General features: G+C 48.9%; 22 non-coding genes across 22 annotated transcripts; all 22 read right to left on the reverse strand.

Annotated features, from left to right (window-relative positions):
- Window positions 1-608: 608 nt before the first annotated feature.
- TRNAG-UCC (transfer RNA glycine (anticodon UCC)) lies at window positions 609-680 on the reverse strand. Its single transcript has one exon. It is a non-coding gene; the product is annotated as a tRNA-Gly (tRNA).
- Window positions 681-1,563: 883 nt separating this feature from the next.
- TRNAG-UCC (transfer RNA glycine (anticodon UCC)) lies at window positions 1,564-1,635 on the reverse strand. The gene has a single exon. It is a non-coding gene; the product is annotated as a tRNA-Gly (tRNA).
- An 874-nt stretch (window positions 1,636-2,509) lies between these two features.
- Window positions 2,510-2,581, reverse strand: TRNAG-UCC (transfer RNA glycine (anticodon UCC)). The gene has a single exon. It is a non-coding gene; the product is annotated as a tRNA-Gly (tRNA).
- Window positions 2,582-3,462: 881 nt separating this feature from the next.
- Window positions 3,463-3,534, reverse strand: TRNAG-UCC (transfer RNA glycine (anticodon UCC)). The gene has a single exon. It is a non-coding gene; the product is annotated as a tRNA-Gly (tRNA).
- Window positions 3,535-5,354: 1,820 nt separating this feature from the next.
- TRNAG-UCC (transfer RNA glycine (anticodon UCC)) lies at window positions 5,355-5,426 on the reverse strand. The gene has a single exon. It is a non-coding gene; the product is annotated as a tRNA-Gly (tRNA).
- Window positions 5,427-6,307: 881 nt separating this feature from the next.
- On the reverse strand, window positions 6,308-6,379 carry TRNAG-UCC (transfer RNA glycine (anticodon UCC)). The gene has a single exon. It is a non-coding gene; the product is annotated as a tRNA-Gly (tRNA).
- An 874-nt stretch (window positions 6,380-7,253) lies between these two features.
- TRNAG-UCC (transfer RNA glycine (anticodon UCC)) lies at window positions 7,254-7,325 on the reverse strand. Its single transcript has one exon. It is a non-coding gene; the product is annotated as a tRNA-Gly (tRNA).
- Window positions 7,326-9,154: 1,829 nt separating this feature from the next.
- TRNAG-UCC (transfer RNA glycine (anticodon UCC)) lies at window positions 9,155-9,226 on the reverse strand. Its single transcript has one exon. It is a non-coding gene; the product is annotated as a tRNA-Gly (tRNA).
- An 882-nt stretch (window positions 9,227-10,108) lies between these two features.
- On the reverse strand, window positions 10,109-10,180 carry TRNAG-UCC (transfer RNA glycine (anticodon UCC)). The gene has a single exon. It is a non-coding gene; the product is annotated as a tRNA-Gly (tRNA).
- Window positions 10,181-11,054: 874 nt separating this feature from the next.
- Window positions 11,055-11,126, reverse strand: TRNAG-UCC (transfer RNA glycine (anticodon UCC)). Its single transcript has one exon. It is a non-coding gene; the product is annotated as a tRNA-Gly (tRNA).
- A 1,827-nt stretch (window positions 11,127-12,953) lies between these two features.
- On the reverse strand, window positions 12,954-13,025 carry TRNAG-UCC (transfer RNA glycine (anticodon UCC)). The gene has a single exon. It is a non-coding gene; the product is annotated as a tRNA-Gly (tRNA).
- An 881-nt stretch (window positions 13,026-13,906) lies between these two features.
- TRNAG-UCC (transfer RNA glycine (anticodon UCC)) lies at window positions 13,907-13,978 on the reverse strand. Its single transcript has one exon. It is a non-coding gene; the product is annotated as a tRNA-Gly (tRNA).
- Window positions 13,979-14,852: 874 nt separating this feature from the next.
- Window positions 14,853-14,924, reverse strand: TRNAG-UCC (transfer RNA glycine (anticodon UCC)). Its single transcript has one exon. It is a non-coding gene; the product is annotated as a tRNA-Gly (tRNA).
- Window positions 14,925-15,805: 881 nt separating this feature from the next.
- On the reverse strand, window positions 15,806-15,877 carry TRNAG-UCC (transfer RNA glycine (anticodon UCC)). The gene has a single exon. It is a non-coding gene; the product is annotated as a tRNA-Gly (tRNA).
- Window positions 15,878-16,751: 874 nt separating this feature from the next.
- TRNAG-UCC (transfer RNA glycine (anticodon UCC)) lies at window positions 16,752-16,823 on the reverse strand. The gene has a single exon. It is a non-coding gene; the product is annotated as a tRNA-Gly (tRNA).
- An 874-nt stretch (window positions 16,824-17,697) lies between these two features.
- Window positions 17,698-17,769, reverse strand: TRNAG-UCC (transfer RNA glycine (anticodon UCC)). The gene has a single exon. It is a non-coding gene; the product is annotated as a tRNA-Gly (tRNA).
- Window positions 17,770-18,650: 881 nt separating this feature from the next.
- Window positions 18,651-18,722, reverse strand: TRNAG-UCC (transfer RNA glycine (anticodon UCC)). The gene has a single exon. It is a non-coding gene; the product is annotated as a tRNA-Gly (tRNA).
- An 881-nt stretch (window positions 18,723-19,603) lies between these two features.
- TRNAG-UCC (transfer RNA glycine (anticodon UCC)) lies at window positions 19,604-19,675 on the reverse strand. The gene has a single exon. It is a non-coding gene; the product is annotated as a tRNA-Gly (tRNA).
- Window positions 19,676-20,550: 875 nt separating this feature from the next.
- TRNAG-UCC (transfer RNA glycine (anticodon UCC)) lies at window positions 20,551-20,622 on the reverse strand. Its single transcript has one exon. It is a non-coding gene; the product is annotated as a tRNA-Gly (tRNA).
- An 874-nt stretch (window positions 20,623-21,496) lies between these two features.
- TRNAG-UCC (transfer RNA glycine (anticodon UCC)) lies at window positions 21,497-21,568 on the reverse strand. Its single transcript has one exon. It is a non-coding gene; the product is annotated as a tRNA-Gly (tRNA).
- Window positions 21,569-22,440: 872 nt separating this feature from the next.
- Window positions 22,441-22,512, reverse strand: TRNAG-UCC (transfer RNA glycine (anticodon UCC)). Its single transcript has one exon. It is a non-coding gene; the product is annotated as a tRNA-Gly (tRNA).
- A 1,827-nt stretch (window positions 22,513-24,339) lies between these two features.
- Window positions 24,340-24,411, reverse strand: TRNAG-UCC (transfer RNA glycine (anticodon UCC)). The gene has a single exon. It is a non-coding gene; the product is annotated as a tRNA-Gly (tRNA).
- Between the last annotated feature and the right edge of the window lie 176 nt (window positions 24,412-24,587).

Below are 24,587 nucleotides of genomic sequence, written 5' to 3' on the forward strand. Positions count from 1 at the left end.
TCTTTCAGGCCACCCAAAGCCCAGCAAACTCCACTGTCCTTTATATTTCAAGGCACCAAAAAATGCACACTTAAAAAAAAAAAAAAAAAAAAAAAAAAACCTTTCTTCTCCCATGGTCAAAGCTTGGTTTAGGCATGATAACATGACTGCGGTGTGACCCGAGTGCCAGAAGCCAGCAACCGTAGAGGGGGATTAGCTCAAATGGTAGAGCGCTCGCTTAGCATGCGAGAGGTAGCGGGATCGATGCCCGCATCCTCCAAAACTTCCACTTGGCACTACCTTCAAATGAAGGGCCAACTTCTTTTTAGTTGGCACTGACACAAAAACCTAGGAAGCAGCTGCACGCATATCTGGCTAAACCTTCGATAGCTCAGCTGGTAGAGCGGAGGACTGTAGTAGCTAGTTAGCAATCCTTAGGTCGCTGGTTCGATTCCGGCTCGAAGGATGCTTTTGAGTGTCCGATAACCTTGCATGCTTCAACTTGGAGGCTCTCTTGCACAGACTTTGCAGCTGCATACCTCCTGGCCGCACTCTTTTTGAGCCTGACCGCACAACCATTGGCCTCTGGAGAGAGTGTTAACAAGAATACTTCAAAACAAGAGAAACAATGCGTTGGCCGGGAATCGAACCCGGGTCAACTGCTTGGAAGGCAGCTATGCTCACCACTATACCACCAACGCCATAGAATTCGCACCACTTCTCAATCGTGAAAATGCAACTCTCACCCCTAGTGTGACTAAAGCCAACTCTTCTGCTTCGTTAGTGGCTTGACAACAGTCAGACGGTAATGTGGCTTCTCGTAAGAGAGGTTTAAGCAGCAGCAGAGTGGCGCAGCGGGAGCGTGCTGGGCCCATAACCCAGAGGTCGATGGATCGAAACCATCCTCTGCTAGGCGCAGAGTTTTGTATTTTTCATGCTCCCAGGAAAAAGGTACCCCAAAAATTCACTGTCTCGTTCTTTCAGGCCACCCAAAGCCCAGCAAATTCCACTGTCCTTTATATTTCAAGGCACCAAAAAATCCACACTTAAAAAAAAAAAAAAAAAAAAAAAGAAACCTTTCTTCTCCCATGGTCAAAGCTTGGTTTAGGCATGATAACATGACTGCGGTGTGACCCGAGTGCCAGAAGCCAGCAACCGTAGAGGGGGATTAGCTCAAATGGTAGAGCGCTCGCTTAGCATGCGAGAGGTAGCGGGATCGATGCCCGCATCCTCCAAAACTTCCACTTGGCACTACCTTCAAATGAAGGGCCAACTTCTTTTTAGTTGGCACTGACACAAAAACCTAGGAAGCAGCTGCACGCATATCTGGCTAAACCTTCGATAGCTCAGCTGGTAGAGCGGAGGACTGTAGTAGCTAGTTAGCAATCCTTAGGTCGCTGGTTCGATTCCGGCTCGAAGGATGCTTTTGAGTGTCCGATAACCTTGCATGCTTCAACTTGGAGGCTCTCTTGCACAGACTTTGCAGCTGCATACCTCCTGGCCGCACTCTTTTTGAGCCTGACCGCACAACCATTGGCCTCTGGAGAGAGTGTTAACAAGAATACTTCAAAACAAGAGAAACAATGCGTTGGCCGGGAATCGAACCCGGGTCAACTGCTTGGAAGGCAGCTATGCTCACCACTATACCACCAACGCCATAGAATTCGTACCACTTCTCAATCGTGAAAATGCAACTCTCACCCCTAGTGTGACTAAAGCCAACTCTTCTGCTTCGTTAGTGGCTTGACAACAGTCAGACGGTAATGTGGCTTCTCGTAAGAGAGGTTTAAGCAGCAGCAGAGTGGCGCAGCGGGAGCGTGCTGGGCCCATAACCCAGAGGTCGATGGATCGAAACCATCCTCTGCTAGGCGCAGAGTTTTGTATTTTTCATGCTCCCAGGAAAAAGGTACCCCAAAAATTCACTGTCTCGTTCTTTCAGGCCACCCAAAGCCCAGCAAATTCCACTGTCCTTTATATTTCAAGGCACCAAAAAATCCACACTTAAAAAAAAAAAAAAGAAACCTTTCTTCTCCCATGGTCAAAGCTTGGTTTAGGCATGATAACATGACTGCGGTGTGACCCGAGTGCCAGAAGCCAGCAACCGTAGAGGGGGATTAGCTCAAATGGTAGAGCGCTTGCTTAGCATGCGAGAGGTAGCGGGATCGATGCCCGCATCCTCCAAAACTTCCACTTGGCACTACCTTCAAATGAAGGGCCAACTTCTTTTTAGTTGGCACTGACACAAAAACCTAGGAAGCAGCTGCACGCATATCTGGCTAAACCTTCGATAGCTCAGCTGGTAGAGCGGAGGACTGTAGTAGCTAGTTAGCAATCCTTAGGTCGCTGGTTCGATTCCGGCTCGAAGGATGCTTTTGAGTGTCCGATAACCTTGCATGCTTCAACTTGGAGGCTCTCTTGCACAGACTTTGCAGCTGCATACCTCCTGGCCGCACTCTTTTTGAGCCTGACCGCACAACCATTGGCCTCTGGAGAGAGTGTTAACAAGAATACTTCAAAACAAGAGAAACAATGCGTTGGCCGGGAATCGAACCCGGGTCAACTGCTTGGAAGGCAGCTATGCTCACCACTATACCACCAACGCCATAGAATTCGCACCACTTCTCAATCATGAAAATGCAACTCTCACCCCTAGTGTGACTAAAGCCAACTCTTCTGCTTCGTTAGGGGCTTGACAACAGTCAGACGGTAATGTGGCTTCTCGTAAGAGAGGTTTAAGCAGCAGCAGAGTGGCGCAGCGGGAGCGTGCTGGGCCCATAACCCAGAGGTCGATGTATCGAAACCATCCTCTGCTAGGCGCAGAGTTTTGTATTTTTCATGCTCCCAGGAAAAAGGTACCCCAAAAATTCACTGTCTCGTTCTTTCAGGCCACCCAAAGCCCAGCAAATTCCACTGTCCTTTATATTTCAAGGCACCAAAAAATCCACACTTAAAAAAAAAAAAAAAAAAAAAGAAACCTTTCTTCTCCCATGGTCAAAGCTTGGTTTAGGCATGATAACATGACTGCGGTGTGACCCGAGTGCCAGAAGCCAGCAACCGTAGAGGGGGATTAGCTCAAATGGTAGAGCGCTCGCTTAGCATGCGAGAGGTAGCGGGATCGATGCCCGCATCCTCCAAAACTTCCACTTGGCACTACCTTCAAATGAAGGGCCAACTTCTTTTTAGTTGGCACTGACACAAAAACCTAGGAAGCAGCTGCACGCATATCTGGCTAAACCTTCGATAGCTCAGCTGGTAGAGCGGAGGACTGTAGTAGCTAGTTAGCAATCCTTAGGTCGCTGGTTCGATTCCGGCTCGAAGGATGCTTTTGAGTGTCCGATAACCTTGCATGCTTCAACTTGGAGGCTCTCTTGCACAGACTTTGCAGCTGCATACCTCCTGGCCGCACTCTTTTTGAGCCTGACCGCACAACCATTGGCCTCTGGAGAGAGTGTTAACAAGAATACTTCAAAACAAGAGAAACAATGCGTTGGCCGGGAATCGAACCCGGGTCAACTGCTTGGAAGGCAGCTATGCTCACCACTATACCACCAACGCCATAGAATTCGTACCACTTCTCAATCGTGAAAATGCAACTCTCACCCCTAGTGTGACTAAAGCCAACTCTTCTGCTTCGTTAGTGGCTTGACAACAGTCAGACGGTAATGTGGCTTCTCGTAAGAGAGGTTTAAGCAGCAGCAGAGTGGCGCAGCGGGAGTGTGCTGGGCCCATAACCCAGAGGTCGATGGATCGAAACCATCCTCTGCTAGGCGCAGAGTTTTGTATTTTTCATGCTCCCAGGAAAAAGGTACCCCAAAAATTCACTGTCTCGTTCTTTCAGGCCACCCAAAGCCCAGCAAACTCCACTGTCCTTTATATTTCAAGACACCAAAAAATCCACACTTAAAAAAAAAAAAAAGAAACCTTTCTTCTCCCATGGTCAAAGCTTGGTTTAGGCATGATAACATGACTGCGGTGTGACCCGAGTGCCAGAAGCCAGCAACCGTAGAGGGGGATTAGCTCAAATGGTAGAGCGCTTGCTTAGCATGCGAGAGGTAGCGGGATCGATGCCCGCATCCTCCAAAACTTCCACTTGGCACTACCTTCAAATGAAGGGCCAACTTCTTTTTAGTTGGCACTGACACAAAAACCTAGGAAGCAGCTGCACGCATATCTGGCTAAACCTTCGATAGCTCAGCTGGTAGAGCGGAGGACTGTAGTAGCTAGTTAGCAATCCTTAGGTCGCTGGTTCGATTCCGGCTCGAAGGATGCTTTTGAGTGTCCGATAACCTTGCATGCTTCAACTTGGAGGCTCTCTTGCACAGACTTTGCAGCTGCATACCTCCTGGCCGCACTCTTTTTGAGCCTGACCGCACAACCATTGGCCTCTGGAGAGAGTGTTAACAAGAATACTTCAAAACAAGAGAAACAATGCGTTGGCCGGGAATCGAACCCGGGTCAACTGCTTGGAAGGCAGCTATGCTCACCACTATACCACCAACACCATAGAATTCGCACCACTTCTCAATCGTAAAAATGCAACTCTCACCCCTAGTGTGACTAAAGCCAACTCTTCTGCTTCGTTAGGGGCTTGACAACAGTCAGACGGTAATGTGGCTTCTCGTAAGAGAGGTTTAAGCAGCAGCAGAGTGGCGCAGCGGGAGCGTGCTGGGCCCATAACCCAGAGGTCGATGGATCGAAACCATCCTCTGCTAGGCGCAGAGTTTTGTATTTTTCATGCTCCCAGGAAAAAGGTACCCCAAAAATTCACTGTCTCGTTCTTTCAGGCCACCCAAAGCCCAGCAAACTCCACTGTCCTTTATATTTCAAGACACCAAAAAATCCACACTTAAAAAAAAAAAAAAGAAACCTTTCTTCTCCCATGGTCAAAGCTTGGTTTAGGCATGATAACATGACTGCGGTGTGACCCGAGTGCCAGAAGCCAGCAACCGTAGAGGGGGATTAGCTCAAATGGTAGAGCGCTTGCTTAGCATGCGAGAGGTAGCGGGATCGATGCCCGCATCCTCCAAAACTTCCACTTGGCACTACCTTCAAATGAAGGGCCAACTTCTTTTTAGTTGGCACTGACACAAAAACCTAGGAAGCAGCTGCACGCATATCTGGCTAAACCTTCGATAGCTCAGCTGGTAGAGCGGAGGACTGTAGTAGCTAGTTAGCAATCCTTAGGTCGCTGGTTCGATTCCGGCTCGAAGGATGCTTTTGAGTGTCCGATAACCTTGCATGCTTCAACTTGGAGGCTCTCTTGCACAGACTTTGCAGCTGCATACCTCCTGGCCGCACTCTTTTTGAGCCTGACCGCACAACCATTGGCCTCTGGAGAGAGTGTTAACAAGAATACTTCAAAACAAGAGAAACAATGCGTTGGCCGGGAATCGAACCCGGGTCAACTGCTTGGAAGGCAGCTATGCTCACCACTATACCACCAACGCCATAGAATTCGCACCACTTCTCAATCGTAAAAATGCAACTCTCACCCCTAGTGTGACTAAAGCCAACTCTTCTGCTTCGTTAGGGGCTTGACAACAGTCAGACGGTAATGTGGCTTCTCGTAAGAGAGGTTTAAGCAGCAGCAGAGTGGCGCAGCGGGAGCGTGCTGGGCCCATAACCCAGAGGTCGATGGATCGAAACCATCCTCTGCTAGGCGCAGAGTTTTGTATTTTTCATGCTCCCAGGAAAAAGGTACCCCAAAAATTCACTGTCTCGTTCTTTCAGGCCACCCAAAGCCCAGCAAATTCCACTGTCCTTTATATTTCAAGGCACCAAAAAATCCACACTTAAAAAAAAAAAAAAAAAAAAAGAAACCTTTCTTCTCCCATGGTCAAAGCTTGGTTTAGGCATGATAACATGACTGCGGTGTGACCCGAGTGCCAGAAGCCAGCAACCGTAGAGGGGGATTAGCTCAAATGGTAGAGCGCTCGCTTAGCATGCGAGAGGTAGCGGGATCGATGCCCGCATCCTCCAAAACTTCCACTTGGCACTACCTTCAAATGAAGGGCCAACTTCTTTTTAGTTGGCACTGACACAAAAACCTAGGAAGCAGCTGCACGCATATCTGGCTAAACCTTCGATAGCTCAGCTGGTAGAGCGGAGGACTGTAGTAGCTAGTTAGCAATCCTTAGGTCGCTGGTTCGATTCCGGCTCGAAGGATGCTTTTGAGTGTCCGATAACCTTGCATGCTTCAACTTGGAGGCTCTCTTGCACAGACTTTGCAGCTGCATACCTCCTGGCCGCACTCTTTTTGAGCCTGACCGCACAACCATTGGCCTCTGGAGAGAGTGTTAACAAGAATACTTCAAAACAAGAGAAACAATGCGTTGGCCGGGAATCGAACCCGGGTCAACTGCTTGGAAGGCAGCTATGCTCACCACTATACCACCAACGCCATAGAATTCGTACCACTTCTCAATCGTGAAAATGCAACTCTCACCCCTAGTGTGACTAAAGCCAACTCTTCTGCTTCGTTAGTGGCTTGACAACAGTCAGACGGTAATGTGGCTTCTCGTAAGAGAGGTTTAAGCAGCAGCAGAGTGGCGCAGCGGGAGCGTGCTGGGCCCATAACCCAGAGGTCGATGGATCGAAACCATCCTCTGCTAGGCGCAGAGTTTTGTATTTTTCATGCTCCCAGGAAAAAGGTACCCCAAAAATTCACTGTCTCGTTCTTTCAGGCCACCCAAAGCCCAGCAAACTCCACTGTCCTTTATATTTCAAGACACCAAAAAATCCACACTTAAAAAAAAAAAAAAGAAACCTTTCTTCTCCCATGGTCAAAGCTTGGTTTAGGCATGATAACATGACTGCGGTGTGACCCGAGTGCCAGAAGCCAGCAACCGTAGAGGGGGATTAGCTCAAATGGTAGAGCGCTTGCTTAGCATGCGAGAGGTAGCGGGATCGATGCCCGCATCCTCCAAAACTTCCACTTGGCACTACCTTCAAATGAAGGGCCAACTTCTTTTTAGTTGGCACTGACACAAAAACCTAGGAAGCAGCTGCACGCATATCTGGCTAAACCTTCGATAGCTCAGCTGGTAGAGCGGAGGACTGTAGTAGCTAGTTAGCAATCCTTAGGTCGCTGGTTCGATTCCGGCTCGAAGGATGCTTTTGAGTGTCCGATAACCTTGCATGCTTCAACTTGGAGGCTCTCTTGCACAGACTTTGCAGCTGCATACCTCCTGGCCGCACTCTTTTTGAGCCTGACCGCACAACCATTGGCCTCTGGAGAGAGTGTTAACAAGAATACTTCAAAACAAGAGAAACAATGCGTTGGCCGGGAATCGAACCCGGGTCAACTGCTTGGAAGGCAGCTATGCTCACCACTATACCACCAACGCCATAGAATTCGCACCACTTCTCAATCGTAAAAATGCAACTCTCACCCCTAGTGTGACTAAAGCCAACTCTTCTGCTTCGTTAGGGGCTTGACAACAGTCAGACGGTAATGTGGCTTCTCGTAAGAGAGGTTTAAGCAGCAGCAGAGTGGCGCAGCGGGAGCGTGCTGGGCCCATAACCCAGAGGTCGATGGATCGAAACCATCCTCTGCTAGGCGCAGAGTTTTGTATTTTTCATGCTCCCAGGAAAAAGGTACCCCAAAAATTCACTGTCTCGTTCTTTCAGGCCACCCAAAGCCCAGCAAATTCCACTGTCCTTTATATTTCAAGGCACCAAAAAATCCACACTTTAAAAAAAAAAAAAAAAAAAAAAGAAACCTTTCTTCTCCCATGGTCAAAGCTTGGTTTAGGCATGATAACATGACTGCGGTGTGACCCGAGTGCCAGAAGCCAGCAACCGTAGAGGGGGATTAGCTCAAATGGTAGAGCGCTCGCTTAGCATGCGAGAGGTAGCGGGATCGATGCCCGCATCCTCCAAAACTTCCACTTGGCACTACCTTCAAATGAAGGGCCAACTTCTTTTTAGTTGGCACTGACACAAAAACCTAGGAAGCAGCTGCACGCATATCTGGCTAAACCTTCGATAGCTCAGCTGGTAGAGCGGAGGACTGTAGTAGCTAGTTAGCAATCCTTAGGTCGCTGGTTCGATTCCGGCTCGAAGGATGCTTTTGAGTGTCCGATAACCTTGCATGCTTCAACTTGGAGGCTCTCTTGCACAGACTTTGCAGCTGCATACCTCCTGGCCGCACTCTTTTTGAGCCTGACCGCACAACCATTGGCCTCTGGAGAGAGTGTTAACAAGAATACTTCAAAACAAGAGAAACAATGCGTTGGCCGGGAATCGAACCCGGGTCAACTGCTTGGAAGGCAGCTATCCTCAACACTATACCACCAACGCCATAGAATTCGTACCACTTCTCAATCGTGAAAATGCAACTCTCACCCCTAGTGTGACTAAAGCCAACTCTTCTGCTTCGTTAGTGGCTTGACAACAGTCAGACGGTAATGTGGCTTCTCGTAAGAGAGGTTTAAGCAGCAGCAGAGTGGCGCAGCGGGAGCGTGCTGGGCCCATAACCCAGAGGTCGATGGATCGAAACCATCCTCTGCTAGGCGCAGAGTTTTGTATTTTTCATGCTCCCAGGAAAAAGGTACCCCAAAAATTCACTGTCTCGTTCTTTCAGGCCACCCAAAGCCCAGCAAACTCCACTGTCCTTTATATTTCAAGACACCAAAAAATCCACACTTAAAAAAAAAAAAAAGAAACCTTTCTTCTCCCATGGTCAAAGCTTGGTTTAGGCATGATAACATGACTGCGGTGTGACCCGAGTGCCAGAAGCCAGCAACCGTAGAGGGGGATTAGCTCAAATGGTAGAGCGCTTGCTTAGCATGCGAGAGGTAGCGGGATCGATGCCCGCATCCTCCAAAACTTCCACTTGGCACTACCTTCAAATGAAGGGCCAACTTCTTTTTAGTTGGCACTGACACAAAAACCTAGGAAGCAGCTGCACGCATATCTGGCTAAACCTTCGATAGCTCAGCTGGTAGAGCGGAGGACTGTAGTAGCTAGTTAGCAATCCTTAGGTCGCTGGTTCGATTCCGGCTCGAAGGATGCTTTTGAGTGTCCGATAACCTTGCATGCTTCAACTTGGAGGCTCTCTTGCACAGACTTTGCAGCTGCATACCTCCTGGCCGCACTCTTTTTGAGCCTGACCGCACAACCATTGGCCTCTGGAGAGAGTGTTAACAAGAATACTTCAAAACAAGAGAAACAATGCGTTGGCCGGGAATCGAACCCGGGTCAACTGCTTGGAAGGCAGCTATGCTCACCACTATACCACCAACGCCATAGAATTCGCACCACTTCTCAATCGTAAAAATGCAACTCTCACCCCTAGTGTGACTAAAGCCAACTCTTCTGCTTCGTTAGGGGCTTGACAACAGTCAGACGGTAATGTGGCTTCTCGTAAGAGAGGTTTAAGCAGCAGCAGAGTGGCGCAGCGGGAGCGTGCTGGGCCCATAACCCAGAGGTCGATGGATCGAAACCATCCTCTGCTAGGCGCAGAGTTTTGTATTTTTCATGCTCCCAGGAAAAAGGTACCCCAAAAATTCACTGTCTCGTTCTTTCAGGCCACCCAAAGCCCAGCAAATTCCACTGTCCTTTATATTTCAAGGCACCAAAAAATCCACACTTTAAAAAAAAAAAAAAAAAAAAAGAAACCTTTCTTCTCCCATGGTCAAAGCTTGGTTTAGGCATGATAACATGACTGCGGTGTGACCCGAGTGCCAGAAGCCAGCAACCGTAGAGGGGGATTAGCTCAAATGGTAGAGCGCTCGCTTAGCATGCGAGAGGTAGCGGGATCGATGCCCGCATCCTCCAAAACTTCCACTTGGCACTACCTTCAAATGAAGGGCCAACTTCTTTTTAGTTGGCACTGACACAAAAACCTAGGAAGCAGCTGCACGCATATCTGGCTAAACCTTCGATAGCTCAGCTGGTAGAGCGGAGGACTGTAGTAGCTAGTTAGCAATCCTTAGGTCGCTGGTTCGATTCCGGCTCGAAGGATGCTTTTGAGTGTCCGATAACCTTGCATGCTTCAACTTGGAGGCTCTCTTGCACAGACTTTGCAGCTGCATACCTCCTGGCCGCACTCTTTTTGAGCCTGACCGCACAACCATTGGCCTCTGGAGAGAGTGTTAACAAGAATACTTCAAAACAAGAGAAACAATGCGTTGGCCGGGAATCGAACCCGGGTCAACTGCTTGGAAGGCAGCTATGCTCACCACTATACCACCAACGCCATAGAATTCGCACCACTTCTCAATCGTGAAAATGCAACTCTCACCCCTAGTGTGACTAAAGCCAACTCTTCTGCTTCGTTAGTGGCTTGACAACAGTCAGACGGTAATGTGGCTTCTCGTAAGAGAGGTTTAAGCAGCAGCAGAGTGGCGCAGCGGGAGCGTGCTGGGCCCATAACCCAGAGGTCGATGGATCGAAACCATCCTCTGCTAGGCGCAGAGTTTTGTATTTTTCATGCTCCCAGGAAAAAGGTACCCCAAAAATTCACTGTCTCATTCTTTCAGGCCACCCAAAGCCCAGCAAACTCCACTGTCCTTTATATTTCAAGACACCAAAAAATCCACACTTAAAAAAAAAAAAAAGAAACCTTTCTTCTCCCATGGTCAAAGCTTGGTTTAGGCATGATAACATGACTGCGGTGTGACCCGAGTGCCAGAAGCCAGCAACCGTAGAGGGGGATTAGCTCAAATGGTAGAGCGCTTGCTTAGCATGCGAGAGGTAGCGGGATCGATGCCCGCATCCTCCAAAACTTCCACTTGGCACTACCTTCAAATGAAGGGCCAACTTCTTTTTAGTTGGCACTGACACAAAAACCTAGGAAGCAGCTGCACGCATATCTGGCTAAACCTTCGATAGCTCAGCTGGTAGAGCGGAGGACTGTAGTAGCTAGTTAGCAATCCTTAGGTCGCTGGTTCGATTCCGGCTCGAAGGATGCTTTTGAGTGTCCGATAACCTTGCATGCTTCAACTTGGAGGCTCTCTTGCACAGACTTTGCAGCTGCATACCTCCTGGCCGCACTCTTTTTGAGCCTGACCGCACAACCATTGGCCTCTGGAGAGAGTGTTAACAAGAATACTTCAAAACAAGAGAAACAATGCGTTGGCCGGGAATCGAACCCGGGTCAACTGCTTGGAAGGCAGCTATGCTCACCACTATACCACCAACGCCATAGAATTCGCACCACTTCTCAATCGTAAAAATGCAACTCTCACCCCTAGTGTGACTAAAGCCAACTCTTCTGCTTCGTTAGGGGCTTGACAACAGTCAGACGGTAATGTGGCTTCTCGTAAGAGAGGTTTAAGCAGCAGCAGAGTGGCGCAGCGGGAGCGTGCTGGGCCCATAACCCAGAGGTCGATGGATCGAAACCATCCTCTGCTAGGCGCAGAGTTTTGTATTTTTCATGCTCCCAGGAAAAAGGTACCCCAAAAATTCACTGTCTCGTTCTTTCAGGCCACCCAAAGCCCAGCAAATTCCACTGTCCTTTATATTTCAAGGCACCAAAAAATCCACACTTTAAAAAAAAAAAAAAAAAAAAGAAACCTTTCTTCTCCCATGGTCAAAGCTTGGTTTAGGCATGATAACATGACTGCGGTGTGACCCGAGTGCCAGAAGCCAGCAACCGTAGAGGGGGATTAGCTCAAATGGTAGAGCGCTCGCTTAGCATGCGAGAGGTAGCGGGATCGATGCCCGCATCCTCCAAAACTTCCACTTGGCACTACCTTCAAATGAAGGGCCAACTTCTTTTTAGTTGGCACTGACACAAAAACCTAGGAAGCAGCTGCACGCATATCTGGCTAAACCTTCGATAGCTCAGCTGGTAGAGCGGAGGACTGTAGTAGCTAGTTAGCAATCCTTAGGTCGCTGGTTCGATTCCGGCTCGAAGGATGCTTTTGAGTGTCCGATAACCTTGCATGCTTCAACTTGGAGGCTCTCTTGCACAGACTTTGCAGCTGCATACCTCCTGGCCGCACTCTTTTTGAGCCTGACCGCACAACCATTGGCCTCTGGAGAGAGTGTTAACAAGAATACTTCAAAACAAGAGAAACAATGCGTTGGCCGGGAATCGAACCCGGGTCAACTGCTTGGAAGGCAGCTATCCTCAACACTATACCACCAACGCCATAGAATTCGTACCACTTCTCAATCGTGAAAATGCAACTCTCACCCCTAGTGTGACTAAAGCCAACTCTTCTGCTTCGTTAGTGGCTTGACAACAGTCAGACGGTAATGTGGCTTCTCGTAAGAGAGGTTTAAGCAGCAGCAGAGTGGCGCAGCGGGAGCGTGCTGGGCCCATAACCCAGAGGTCGATGGATCGAAACCATCCTCTGCTAGGCGCAGAGTTTTGTATTTTTCATGCTCCCAGGAAAAAGGTACCCCAAAAATTCACTGTCTCGTTCTTTCAGGCCACCCAAAGCCCAGCAAACTCCACTGTCCTTTATATTTCAAGACACCAAAAAATCCACACTTAAAAAAAAAAAAAAGAAACCTTTCTTCTCCCATGGTCAAAGCTTGGTTTAGGCATGATAACATGACTGCGGTGTGACCCGAGTGCCAGAAGCCAGCAACCGTAGAGGGGGATTAGCTCAAATGGTAGAGCGCTTGCTTAGCATGCGAGAGGTAGCGGGATCGATGCCCGCATCCTCCAAAACTTCCACTTGGCACTACCTTCAAATGAAGGGCCAACTTCTTTTTAGTTGGCACTGACACAAAAACCTAGGAAGCAGCTGCACGCATATCTGGCTAAACCTTCGATAGCTCAGCTGGTAGAGCGGAGGACTGTAGTAGCTAGTTAGCAATCCTTAGGTCGCTGGTTCGATTCCGGCTCGAAGGATGCTTTTGAGTGTCCGATAACCTTGCATGCTTCAACTTGGAGGCTCTCTTGCACAGACTTTGCAGCTGCATACCTCCTGGCCGCACTCTTTTTGAGCCTGACCGCACAACCATTGGCCTCTGGAGAGAGTGTTAACAAGAATACTTCAAAACAAGAGAAACAATGCGTTGGCCGGGAATCGAACCCGGGTCAACTGCTTGGAAGGCAGCTATGCTCACCACTATACCACCAACGCCATAGAATTCGCACCACTTCTCAATCGTAAAAATGCAACTCTCACCCCTAGTGTGACTAAAGCCAACTCTTCTGCTTCGTTAGGGGCTTGACAACAGTCAGACGGTAATGTGGCTTCTCGTAAGAGAGGTTTAAGCAGCAGCAGAGTGGCGCAGCGGGAGCGTGCTGGGCCCATAACCCAGAGGTCGATGGATCGAAACCATCCTCTGCTAGGCGCAGAGTTTTGTATTTTTCATGCTCCCAGGAAAAAGGTACCCCAAAAATTCACTGTCTCGTTCTTTCAGGCCACCCAAAGCCCAGCAAATTCCACTGTCCTTTATATTTCAAGGCACCAAAAAATCCACACTTAAAAAAAAAAAAAAAGAAAAAGAAACCTTTCTTCTCCCATGGTCAAAGCTTGGTTTAGGCATGATAACATGACTGCGGTGTGACCCGAGTGCCAGAAGCCAGCAACCGTAGAGGGGGATTAGCTCAAATGGTAGAGCGCTCGCTTAGCATGCGAGAGGTAGCGGGATCGATGCCCGCATCCTCCAAAACTTCCACTTGGCACTACCTTCAAATGAAGGGCCAACTTCTTTTTAGTTGGCACTGACACAAAAACCTAGGAAGCAGCTGCACGCATATCTGGCTAAACCTTCGATAGCTCAGCTGGTAGAGCGGAGGACTGTAGTAGCTAGTTAGCAATCCTTAGGTCGCTGGTTCGATTCCGGCTCGAAGGATGCTTTTGAGTGTCCGATAACCTTGCATGCTTCAACTTGGAGGCTCTCTTGCACAGACTTTGCAGCTGCATACCTCCTGGCCGCACTCTTTTTGAGCCTGACCGCACAACCATTGGCCTCTGGAGAGAGTGTTAACAAGAATACTTCAAAACAAGAGAAACAATGCGTTGGCCGGGAATCGAACCCGGGTCAACTGCTTGGAAGGCAGCTATGCTCACCACTATACCACCAACGCCATAGAATTCGTACCACTTCTCAATCGTGAAAATGCAACTCTCACCCCTAGTGTGACTAAAGCCAACTCTTCTGCTTCGTTAGTGGCTTGACAACAGTCAGACGGTAATGTGGCTTCTCGTAAGAGAGGTTTAAGCAGCAGCAGAGTGGCGCAGCGGGAGCGTGCTGGGCCCATAACCCAGAGGTCGATGGATCGAAACCATCCTCTGCTAGGCGCAGAGTTTTGTATTTTTCATGCTCCCAGGAAAAAGGTACCCCAAAAATTCACTGTCTCGTTCTTTCAGGCCACCCAAAGCCCAGCAAACTCCACTGTCCTTTATATTTCAAGACACCAAAAAATCCACACTTAAAAAAAAAAAAAAGAAACCTTTCTTCTCCCATGGTCAAAGCTTGGTTTAGGCATGATAACATGACTGCGGTGTGACCCGAGTGCCAGAAGCCAGCAACCGTAGAGGGGGATTAGCTCAAATGGTAGAGCGCTCGCTTAGCATGCGAGAGGTAGCGGGATCGATGCCCGCATCCTCCAAAACTTCCACTTGGCACTACCTTCAAATGAAGGGCCAACTTCTTTTTAGTTGGCACTGACACAAAAACCTAGGAAGCAGCTGCACGCATATCTGGCTAAACCTTCGATAGCTCAGCTGGTAGAGCGGAGGACTGTAGTAGCTAGTTAGCAATCCTTAGGTCGCTGGTTCGATTCCGGCTCGAAGGATGCTTTTGAGTGTCCGATAACCTTGCATGCTTCAACTTGGAGGCTCTCTTGCACAGACTTTGCAGCTGCATACCTCCTGGCCGCACTCTTTTTGAGCCTGACCGCACAACCATTGGCCTCTGGAGAGAGTGTTAACAAGAATACTTCAAAACAAGAGAAACAATGCGTTGGCCGGGAATCGAACCCGGGTCAACTGCTTGGAAGGCAGCTATGCTCACCACTATACCACCAACGCCATAGAATTCGCACCACTTCTCAATCGTAAAAATGCAACTCTCACCCCTAGTGTGACTAAAGCCAACTCTTCTGCTTCGTTAGGGGCTTGACAACAGTCAGACGGTAATGTGGCTTCTCGTAAGAGAGGTTTAAGCAGCAGCAGAGTGGCGCAGCGGGAGCGTGCTGGGCCCATAACCCAGAGGTCGATGGATCGAAACCATCCTCTGCTAGGCGCAGAGTTTTGTATTTTTCATGCTCCCAGGAAAAAGGTACCCCAAAAATTCACTGTCTCGTTCTTTCAGGCCACCCAAAGCCCAGCAAATTCCACTGTCCTTTATATTTCAAGGCACCAAAAAATCCACACTTAAAAAAAAAAAAAAAAAAAAAGAAACCTTTCTTCTCCCATGGTCAAAGCTTGGTTTAGGCATGATAACATGACTGCGGTGTGACCCGAGTGCCAGAAGCCAGCAACCGTAGAGGGGGATTAGCTCAAATGGTAGAGCGCTCGCTTAGCATGCGAGAGGTAGCGGGATCGATGCCCGCATCCTCCAAAACTTCCACTTGGCACTACCTTCAAATGAAGGGCCAACTTCTTTTTAGTTGGCACTGACACAAAAACCTAGGAAGCAGCTGCACGCATATCTGGCTAAACCTTCGATAGCTCAGCTGGTAGAGCGGAGGACTGTAGTAGCTAGTTAGCAATCCTTAGGTCGCTGGTTCGATTCCGGCTCGAAGGATGCTTTTGAGTGTCCGATAACCTTGCATGCTTCAACTTGGAGGCTCTCTTGCACAGACTTTGCAGCTGCATACCTCCTGGCCGCACTCTTTTTGAGCCTGACCGCACAACCATTGGCCTCTGGAGAGAGTGTTAACAAGAATACTTCAAAACAAGAGAAACAATGCGTTGGCCGGGAATCGAACCCGGGTCAACTGCTTGGAAGGCAGCTATGCTCACCACTATACCACCAACGCCATAGAATTCGTACCACTTCTCAATCGTGAAAATGCAACTCTCACCCCTAGTGTGACTAAAGCCAACTCTTCTGCTTCGTTAGTGGCTTGACAACAGTCAGACGGTAATGTGGCTTCTCGTAAGAGAGGTTTAAGCAGCAGCAGAGTGGCGCAGCGGGAGCGTGCTGGGCCCATAACCCAGAGGTCGATGGATCGAAACCATCCTCTGCTAGGCGCAGAGTTTTGTATTTTTCATGCTCCCAGGAAAAAGGTACCCCAAAAATTCACTGTCTCGTTCTTTCAGGCCACCCAAAGCCCAGCAAACTCCACTGTCCTTTATATTTCAAGACACCAAAAAATCCACACTTAAAAAAAAAAAAAAGAAACCTTTCTTCTCCCATGGTCAAAGCTTGGTTTAGGCATGATAACATGACTGCGGTGTGACCCGAGTGCCAGAAGCCAGCAACCGTAGAGGGGGATTAGCTCAAATGGTAGAGCGCTCGCTTAGCATGCGAGAGGTAGCGGGATCGATGCCCGCATCCTCCAAAACTTCCACTTGGCACTACCTTCAAATGAAGGGCCAACTTCTTTTTAGTTGGCACTGACACAAAAACCTAGGAAGCAGCTGCACGCATATCTGGCTAAACCTTCGATAGCTCAGCTGGTAGAGCGGAGGACTGTAGTAGCTAGTTAGCAATCCTTAGGTCGCTGGTTCGATTCCGGCTCGAAGGATGCTTTTGAGTGTCCGATAACCTTGCATGCTTCAACTTGGAGGCTCTCTTGCACAGACTTTGCAGCTGCATACCTCCTGGCCGCACTCTTTTTGAGCCTGACCGCACAACCATTGGCCTCTGGAGAGAGTGTTAACAAGAATACTTCAAAACAAGAGAAACAATGCGTTGGCCGGGAATCGAACCCGGGTCAACTGCTTGGAAGGCAGCTATGCTCACCACTATACCACCAACGCCATAGAATTCGTACCACTTCTCAATCGTGAAAATGCAACTCTCACCCCTAGTGTGACTAAAGCCAACTCTTCTGCTTCGTTAGTGGCTTGACAACAGTCAGACGGTAATGTGGCTTCTCGTAAGAGAGGTTTAAGCAGCAGCAGAGTGGCGCAGCGGGAGCGTGCTGGGCCCATAACCCAGAGGTCGATGGATCGAAACCATCCTCTGCTAGGCGCAGAGTTTTGTATTTTTCATGCTCCCAGGAAAAAGGTACCCCAAAAATTCACTGTCTCGTTCTTTCAGGCCACCCAAAGCCCAGCAAACTCCACTGTCCTTTATATTTCAAGACACCAAAAAATCCACACTTAAAAAAAAAAAAAAGAAACCTTTCTTCTCCCATGGTCAAAGCTTGGTTTAGGCATGATAACATGACTGCGGTGTGACCCGAGTGCCAGAAGCCAGCAACCGTAGAGGGGGATTAGCTCAAATGGTAGAGCGCTTGCTTAGCATGCGAGAGGTAGCGGGATCGATGCCCGCATCCTCCAAAACTTCCACTTGGCACTACCTTCAAATGAAGGGCCAACTTCTTTTTAGTTGGCACTGACACAAAAACCTAGGAAGCAGCTGCACGCATATCTGGCTAAACCTTCGATAGCTCAGCTGGTAGAGCGGAGGACTGTAGTAGCTAGTTAGCAATCCTTAGGTCGCTGGTTCGATTCCGGCTCGAAGGATGCTTTTGAGTGTCCGATAACCTTGCATGCTTCAACTTGGAGGCTCTCTTGCACAGACTTTGCAGCTGCATACCTCCTGGCCGCACTCTTTTTGAGCCTGACCGCACAACCATTGGCCTCTGGAGAGAGTGTTAACAAGAATACTTCAAAACAAGAGAAACAATGCGTTGGCCGGGAATCGAACCCGGGTCAACTGCTTGGAAGGCAGCTATGCTCACCACTATACCACCAACGCCATAGAATTCGCACCACTTCTCAATCATGAAAATGCAACTCTCACCCCTAGTGTGACTAAAGCCAACTCTTCTGCTTCGTTAGGGGCTTGACAACAGTCAGACGGTAATGTGGCTTCTCGTAAGAGAGGTTTAAGCAGCAGCAGAGTGGCGCAGCGGGAGCGTGCTGGGCCCATAACCCAGAGGTCGATGTATCGAAACCATCCTCTGCTAGGCGCAGAGTTTTGTATTTTTCATGCTCCCAGGAAAAAGGTACCCCAAAAATTCACTGTCTCGTTCTTTCAGGCCACCCAAAGCCCAGCAAATTCCACTGTCCTTTATATTTCAAGGCACCAAAAAATCCACACTTAAAAAAAAAAAAAAAAAAAAAGAAACCTTTCTTCTCCCATGGTCAAAGCTTGGTTTAGGCATGATAACATGACTGCGGTGTGACCCGAGTGCCAGAAGCCAGCAACCGTAGAGGGGGATTAGCTCAAATGGTAGAGCGCTCGCTTAGCATGCGAGAGGTAGCGGGATCGATGCCCGCATCCTCCAAAACTTCCACTTGGCACTACCTTCAAATGAAGGGCCAACTTCTTTTTAGTTGGCACTGACACAAAAACCTAGGAAGCAGCTGCACGCATATCTGGCTAAACCTTCGATAGCTCAGCTGGTAGAGCGGAGGACTGTAGTAGCTAGTTAGCAATCCTTAGGTCGCTGGTTCGATTCCGGCTCGAAGGATGCTTTTGAGTGTCCGATAACCTTGCATGCTTCAACTTGGAGGCTCTCTTGCACAGACTTTGCAGCTGCATACCTCCTGGCCGCACTCTTTTTGAGCCTGACCGCACAACCATTGGCCTCTGGAGAGAGTGTTAACAAGAATACTTCAAAACAAGAGAAACAATGCGTTGGCCGGGAATCGAACCCGGGTCAACTGCTTGGAAGGCAGCTATGCTCACCACTATACCACCAACGCCATAGAATTCGCACCACTTCTCAATCGTAAAAATGCAACTCTCACCCCTAGTGTGACTAAAGCCAACTCTTCTGCTTCGTTAGGGGCTTGACAACAGTCAGACGGTAATGTGGCTTCTCGTAAGAGAGGTTTAAGCAGCAGCAGAGTGGCGCAGCGGGAGCGTGCTGGGCCCATAACCCAGAGGTCGATGGATCGAAACCATCCTCTGCTAGGCGCAGAGTTTTGTATTTTTCATGCTCCCAGGAAAAAGGTACCCCAAAAATTCACTGTCTCGTTCTTTCAGGCCACCCAAAGCCCAGCAAATTCCACTGTCCTTTATATTTCAAGGCACCAAAAAATCCACACTTAAAAAAAAAAAAAAAAAAAAAGAAACCTTTCTTCTCCCATGGTCAAAGCTTGGTTTAGGCATGATAACATGACTGCGGTGTGACCCGAGTGCCAGAAGCCAGCAACCGTAGAGGGGGATTAGCTCAAATGGTAGAGCGCTCGCTTAGCATGCGAGAGGTAGCGGGATCGATGCCCGCATCCTCCAAAACTTCCACTTGGCACTACCTTCAAATGAAGGGCCAACTTCTTTTTAGTTGGCACTGACACAAAAACCTAGGAAGCAGCTGCACGCATATCTGGCTAAACCTTCGATAGCTCAGCTGGTAGAGCGGAGGACTGTAGTAGCTAGTTAGCAATCCTTAGGTCGCTGGTTCGATTCCGGCTCGAAGGATGCTTTTGAGTGTCCGATAACCTTGCATGCTTCAACTTGGAGGCTCTCTTGCACAGACTTTGCAGCTGCATACCTCCTGGCCGCACTCTTTTTGAGCCTGACCGCACAACCATTGGCCTCTGGAGAGAGTGTTAACAAGAATACTTCAAAACAAGAGAAACAATGCGTTGGCCGGGAATCGAACCCGGGTCAACTGCTTGGAAGGCAGCTATGCTCACCACTATACCACCAACGCCATAGAATTCGTACCACTTCTCAATCGTGAAAATGCAACTCTCACCCCTAGTGTGACTAAAGCCAACTCTTCTGCTTCGTTAGTGGCTTGACAACAGTCAGACGGTAATGTGGCTTCTCGTAAGAGAGGTTTAAGCAGCAGCAGAGTGGCGCAGCGGGAGCGTGCTGGGCCCATAACCCAGAGGTCGATGGATCGAAACCATCCTCTGCTAGGCGCAGAGTTTTGTATTTTTCATGCTCCCAGGAAAAAGGTACCCCAAAAATTCACTGTCTCGTTCTTTCAGGCCACCCAAAGCCCAGCAAACTCCACTGTCCTTTATATTTCAAGACACCAAAAAATCCACACTTAAAAAAAAAAAAAAAGAAACCTTTCTTCTCCCATGGTCAAAGCTTGGTTTAGGCATGATAACATGACTGCGGTGTGACCCGAGTGCCAGAAGCCAGCAACCGTAGAGGGGGATTAGCTCAAATGGTAGAGCGCTTGCTTAGCATGCGAGAGGTAGCGGGATCGATGCCCGCATCCTCCAAAACTTCCACTTGGCACTACCTTCAAATGAAGGGCCAACTTCTTTTTAGTTGGCACTGACACAAAAACCTAGGAAGCAGCTGCACGCATATCTGGCTAAACCTTCGATAGCTCAGCTGGTAGAGCGGAGGACTGTAGTAGCTAGTTAGCAATCCTTAGGTCGCTGGTTCGATTCCGGCTCGAAGGATGCTTTTGAGTGTCCGATAACCTTGCATGCTTCAACTTGGAGGCTCTCTTGCACAGACTTTGCAGCTGCATACCTCCTGGCCGCACTCTTTTTGAGCCTGACCGCACAACCATTGGCCTCTGGAGAGAGTGTTAACAAGAATACTTCAAAACAAGAGAAACAATGCGTTGGCCGGGAATCGAACCCGGGTCAACTGCTTGGAAGGCAGCTATGCTCACCACTATACCACCAACGCCATAGAATTCGTACCACTTCTCAATCGTGAAAATGCAACTCTCACCCCTAGTGTGACTAAAGCCAACTCTTCTGCTTCGTTAGTGGCTTGACAACAGTCAGACGGTAATGTGGCTTCTCGTAAGAGAGGTTTAAGCAGCAGCAGAGTGGCGCAGCGGGAGCGTGCTGGGCCCATAACCCAGAGGTCGATGGATCGAAACCATCCTCTGCTAGGCGCAGAGTTTTGTATTTTTCATGCTCCCAGGAAAAAGGTACCCCGAAAATTCACTGTCTCGTTCTTTCAGGCCACCCAAAGCCCAGCAAACTCCACTGTCCTTTATATTTCAAGACACCAAAAAATCCACACTTAAAAAAAAAAAAAAGAAACCTTTCTTCTCCCATGGTCAAAGCTTGGTTTAGGCATGATAACATGACTGCGGTGTGACCCGAGTGCCAGAAGCCAGCAACCGTAGAGGGGGATTAGCTCAAATGGTAGAGCGCTTGCTTAGCATGCGAGAGGTAGCGGGATCGATGCCCGCATCCTCCAAAACTTCCACTTGGCACTACCTTCAAATGAAGGGCCAACTTCTTTTTAGTTGGCACTGACACAAAAACCTAGGAAGCAGCTGCACGCATATCTGGCTAAACCTTCGATAGCTCAGCTGGTAGAGCGGAGGACTGTAGTAGCTAGTTAGCAATCCTTAGGTCGCTGGTTCGATTCCGGCTCGAAGGATGCTTTTGAGTGTCCGATAACCTTGCATGCTTCAACTTGGAGGCTCTCTTGCACAGACTTTGCAGCTGCATACCTCCTGGCCGCACTCTTTTTGAGCCTGACCGCACAACCATTGGCCTCTGGAGAGAGTGTTAACAAGAATACTTCAAAACAAGAGAAACAATGCGTTGGCCGGGAATCGAACCCGGGTCAACTGCTTGGAAGGCAGCTATGCTCACCACTATACCACCAACGCCATAGAATTCGCACCACTTCTCAATCATGAAAATGCAACTCTCACCCCTAGTGTGACTAAAGCCAACTCTTCTGCTTCGTTAGGGGCTTGACAACAGTCAGACGGTAATGTGGCTTCTCGTAAGAGAGGTTTAAGCAGCAGCAGAGTGGCGCAGCGGGAGCGTGCTGGGCCCATAACCCAGAGGTCGATGGATCGAAACCATCCTCTGCTAGGCGCAGAGTTTTGTATTTTTCATGCTCCCAGGAAAAAGGTACCCCAAAAATTCACTGTCTCGTTCTTTCAGGCCACCCAAAGCCCAGCAAATTCCACTGTCCTTTATATTTCAAGGCACCAAAAAATCCACACTTAAAAAAAAAAAAGAAACCTTTCTTCTCCCATGGTCAAAGCTTGGTTTAGGCATGATAACATGACTGCGGTGTGACCCGAGTGCCAGAAGCCAGCAACCGTAGAGGGGGATTAGCTCAAATGGTAGAGCGCTCGCTTAGCATGCGAGAGGTAGCGGGATCGATGCCCGCATCCTCCAAACCTTCCACTTGGCACTACCTTCAAATGAAGGGCCAACTTCTTTTTAGTTGGCACTGACACAAAAACCTAGGAAGCAGCTGCACGCATATCTGGCTAAACCTTCGATAGCTCAGCTGGTAGAGCGGAGGACTGTAGTAGCTAGTTAGCAATCCTTAGGTCGCTGGTTCGATTCCGGCTCGAAGGATGCTTTTGAGTGTCCGATAACCTTGCATGCTTCAACTTGGAGGCTCTCTTGCACAGACTTTGCAGCTGCATACCTCCTGGCCGCACTCTTTTTGAGCCTGACCGCACAACCATTGGCCTCTGGAGAGAGTGTTAACAAGAATACTTCAAAACAAGAGAAACAATGCGTTGGCCGGGAATCGAACCCGGGTCAACTGCTTGGAAGGCAGCTATGCTCACCACTATACCACCAACGCCATAGAATTCGCACCACTTCTCAATCGTAAAAATGCAACTCTCACCCCTAGTGTGACTAAAGCCAACTCTTCTGCTTCGTTAGGGGCTTGACAACAGTCAGACGGTAATGTGGCTTCTCGTAAGAGAGGTTTAAGCAGCAGCAGAGTGGCGCAGCGGGAGCGTGCTGGGCCCATAACCCAGAGGTCGATGGATCGAAACCATCCTCTGCTAGGCGCAGAGTTTTGTATTTTTCATGCTCCCAGGAAAAAGGTACCCCAAAAATTCACTGTCTCGTTCTTTCAGGCCACCCAAAGCCCAGCAAATTCCACTGTCCTTTATATTTCAAGGCACCAAAAAATCCACACTTAAAAAAAAAAAAAAAGAAAAAGAAACCTTTCTTCTCCCATGGTCAAAGCTTGGTTTAGGCATGATAACATGACTGCGGTGTGACCCGAGTGCCAGAAGCCAGCAACCGTAGAGGGGGATTAGCTCAAATGGTAGAGCGCTCGCTTAGCATGCGAGAGGTAGCGGGATCGATGCCCGCATCCTCCAAAACTTCCACTTGGCACTACCTTCAAATGAAGGGCCAACTTCTTTTTAGTTGGCACTGACACAAAAACCTAGGAAGCAGCTGCACGCATATCTGGCTAAACCTTCGATAGCTCAGCTGGTAGAGCGGAGGACTGTAGTAGCTAGTTAGCAATCCTTAGGTCGCTGGTTCGATTCCGGCTCGAAGGATGCTTTTGAGTGTCCGATAACCTTGCATGCTTCAACTTGGAGGCTCTCTTGCACAGACTTTGCAGCTGCATACCTCCTGGCCGCACTCTTTTTGAGCCTGACCGCACAACCATTGGCCTCTGGAGAGAGTGTTAACAAGAATACTTCAAAACAAGAGAAACAATGCGTTGGCCGGGAACCAAACCCGGGTCAACTGCTTGGAAGGCAGCTATGCTCACCACTATACCACCAACGCCATAGAATTCGTACCACTTCTCAATCGTGAAAATGCAACTCTCACCCCTAGTGTGACTAAAGCCAACTCTTCTGCTTCGTTAGTGGCTTGACAACAGTCAGACGGTAATGTGGCTTCTCGTAAGAGAGGTTTAAGCAGCAGCAGAGTGGCGCAGCGGGAGCGTGCTGGGCCCATAACCCAGAGGTCGATGGATCGAAACCATCCTCTGCTAGGCGCAGAGTTTTGTATTTTTCATGCTCCCAGGAAAAAGGTACCCCAAAAATTCACTGTCTCGTTCTTTCAGGCCACCCAAAGCCCAGCAAACTCCACTGTCCTTTATATTTCAAGACACCAAAAAATCCACACTTAAAAAAAAAAAAAAGAAACCTTTCTTCTCCCATGGTCAAAGCTTGGTTTAGGCATGATAACATGACTGCGGTGTGACCCGAGTGCCAGAAGCCAGCAACCGTAGAGGGGGATTAGCTCAAATGGTAGAGCGCTTGCTTAGCATGCGAGAGGTAGCGGGATCGATGCCCGCATCCTCCAAAACTTCCACTTGGCACTACCTTCAAATGAAGGGCCAACTTCTTTTTAGTTGGCACTGACACAAAAACCTAGGAAGCAGCTGCACGCATATCTGGCTAAACCTTCGATAGCTCAGCTGGTAGAGCGGAGGACTGTAGTAGCTAGTTAGCAATCCTTAGGTCGCTGGTTCGATTCCGGCTCGAAGGATGCTTTTGAGTGTCCGATAACCTTGCATGCTTCAACTTGGAGGCTCTCTTGCACAGACTTTGCAGCTGCATACCTCCTGGCCGCACTCTTTTTGAGCCTGACCGCACAACCATTGGCCTCTGGAGAGAGTGTTAACAAGAATACTTCAAAACAAGAGAAACAATGCGTTGGCCGGGAATCGAACCCGGGTCAACTGCTTGGAAGGCAGCTATGCTCACCACTATACCACCAACGCCATAGAATTCGCACCACTTCTCAATCATGAAAATGCAACTCTCACCCCTAGTGTGACTAAAGCCAACTCTTCTGCTTCGTTAGGGGCTTGACAACAGTCAGACGGTAATGTGGCTTCTCGTAAGAGAGGTTTAAGCAGCAGCAGAGTGGCGCAGCGGGAGCGTGCTGGGCCCATAA

This window comes from Eleutherodactylus coqui, chromosome 1 (genome assembly GCF_035609145.1).
Source record: "Eleutherodactylus coqui strain aEleCoq1 chromosome 1, aEleCoq1.hap1, whole genome shotgun sequence".
NCBI lineage: Eukaryota > Metazoa > Chordata > Amphibia > Anura > Eleutherodactylidae > Eleutherodactylus > Eleutherodactylus coqui.